Below are 2,907 nucleotides of genomic sequence, written 5' to 3' on the forward strand. Positions count from 1 at the left end.
ATTAGAAGCGGCTAGTCACCTGAACAAGATTCATGCAAATATGCAAACCAACCATCTACTGGAGACAGAATTTAAAGGGACAGTTCACCCAAAAATGAAAATTCACTGTCAATTTACTCACCCTCAGGCCATACAAACTGTAGGTGTCCTTTTTTCTTCAGTAAAGAAGATTTTTAGCTGAAACTGTGGTCATTGGTGGTTCATACAATGCAAGTCAATGGCTACCGACACTTTGAGAGTCAAAAAAGCAAATATAGGCAACGTGAAATTAGTACCCGTGGCTCCTGACGAAATATTGAGGTCTTATGAAGCGAAACGATCGGTCTGTGCAAGAAACTGAACATTATTTACAACATTATTACCTGTAATCCAGAGCCTCAGGCAAACGAACTGGAGTGACGTCCGTTCCATGAACGATTCTTTCGAACAGATTCTTTTGGATGAACCAGTTCACCAAATCTGACTGAAGCATCTGAAACAGTTTGCAGCTCGAGCAGCACGGATCTTCAAGTTCAAGTACAAGTCAAAATTCACTTTCAGACACCTGACAGTCACTCCGAATGGGCACGAGCCAAAATAGTATCTGATCCTATCATGAATGAACTGATTCAGCGATTCAGCTACTCTAACAGTCACTGAACTGAGGAAATGGTTCGACTCAAACCGAAGATTTGTTCAAAGATTTGTTCATGTAAAAAGGTGAGCTGATGAAGACTAGTTTATTCACTTTACATGCTTTAGACATGCAAAACATCCACATTTCACATCATTATTGGGTGCTATAATGATATAACTGCATGTGATGTCATTGCATGGTTACGTAAATGAACTAGTGAATTGAATCATTCATTGAATCAAACTGTCCAAAAGAATCAGTTTGTGAAAAATAATCATATCTCCCTGTTGCCTGAGGCTCTTTATTACAGGTAATAATGTTGTAAATAATGTTCATTTTCTTGCACAGACCGATCGTTTCGCTTCATAAGACCTCAATATATCATCAGGAGTCACAGGGAGTAATTTTGTTTTGCCTGTATATGCTTTTTTTGACTCTCAAAGTGCTGGTAGCTATTGATTTGCATTTTATGAATCACCAAGGAGCATGGATTCATCCAAAAATCTTCTTTCGTGTTCTCCTGAAGCAAAAAGAGTCATATGTATCTTGGATGGCCTGAGGGTCAATTAACTGCAAATTTTCATTTCTGGGTGAACTATCCCTTTGACACAGCCAGAATCTAAAGGTTTGTGTGTTTCTTTTTAGCTTTTAGCCTCTACAAATTGTGTTTCACAATGCATCTAACACTAAATCTGACAAATGAAACATCAACTGTGGATAAACGCGCAAGTTTGTTCATTTGTTTTGACCTTTATCGACTAATGAATCATTCAAGCACAATTTAAGGAAGTCTATCTGAACTCGTCTTGATCTTTCCTTCACAGAATCCACAATGCATCCGAATCCAGATTGACTTCCGTCTACGAGAGCCGTTTCGGTTTCTCGACTCAATCTGCCGAGAGTAAATTGCTTTTTCCCTTCTCATACGGCGTAGTCGCAAACGCTTAGAGAAGCCAGCGAAATGTTTTTATTGGATATGGCAGCAAACAGTCAGACGTGTGAAGCGTGTGTGAATACCTAATGCATTCTTACCAGGAGGAAATAGACTGTGATTATGATCTTCTCTGTTCTTACAGGTGGAAGGAAGTGATCTCATGTCCATCACCACTGATGCATGAGCATGCTGGGAAATCAGTCGGACACGTGTGAGCGCTGAATTAACATGCTGATCCAGGCTGGTTTTGCTGCTGAGACAAAGCTAGTCATGTGACAACAATGTAGCATGCTGTTATTTTACATACTATTAAAAAGTCATCAGTATTACATGTGTACCACACAGTATGTAGCATGCTAGTTTCCAGTCTGAATATCTAATGTACAAAGACACCAGTAGAGAAACATCCTCAGTGCTGTTAAAGGAATAGTTCTCCCAGCATTGCATCACTTGCTCAGCAACACATGCTCTGCAGTGAATGGGTGCCGTCAGAATGAAAGTCCAAACAGCTGATAAAAACATCACAATAATCCACACCACTCCAGTCCATCAGTTAACATCTGGAGATGACAAAAGCTGAAACAAATCCATCATTAAGACATTTTTAACTTCCAGCTAAAATCTGAGTCCATAATCCATAATAACGCTTCCTCCAGTGAAAAAGTGTTCTGGTGTGAATCAGGAGAGAAATCTGCACAGATCAAGCAGCGTTTACAAGCCAAAACAGCTCGAAACAAATATGTGTCTGGATTTTGATGTGAGAGACAGGAGATGCACTTTTTCACTGGAGGAAGCGTTATTATGGAGTATGGACTCATATTTTAGATTTAAGCAATGGTTTGAAGTTAAAAACGTCTTGATGGATTTGTTTCTTACAAACACGCAGCTTTTTTTTTTCTCAAGATGTTAACTGACGGATTATTGTGATGTTTTTATCAGCTGTTTGGACTCTCATTCTGACGGCACCCATTCACTGCAGAGCATCCATTGCTGAGACACTGATGCAATGCTACATTTCTACAAATCTACTGAAGAAGGACATTTTCAGCAAATTTTTGGATGAACTATTCTTTTAATTGGAAGATAATTGCATTATCAACTTCCCTGTCTTTTTTTTGGTCAGTCATTATGCTTTATTTTATTTTTTTTATTTAGTCTTTCCTTCAGTGTGTAATTAAGCTGTTTGTGCATGTAAACAATCCACAAAGTTAAAAAGCCCAAAGTCTCTGCTGACTGGAATTCATCTCTTCAAAAGAAAACACTTTCCTTGTTTGTAGTCCTTACAATCGGCAGAAGTAAATATCTAAACATAGGCTAGAAATAATAATTACACTGCCAATGTTGCCACCATTAGGCT

Source organism: Sinocyclocheilus grahami, unplaced genomic scaffold (genome assembly GCF_001515645.1).
Source record: "Sinocyclocheilus grahami isolate Dianchi unplaced genomic scaffold, SAMN03320097.WGS_v1.1 scaffold292.1, whole genome shotgun sequence".
NCBI classification, from domain to species: Eukaryota; Metazoa; Chordata; class Actinopteri; order Cypriniformes; family Cyprinidae; genus Sinocyclocheilus; species Sinocyclocheilus grahami.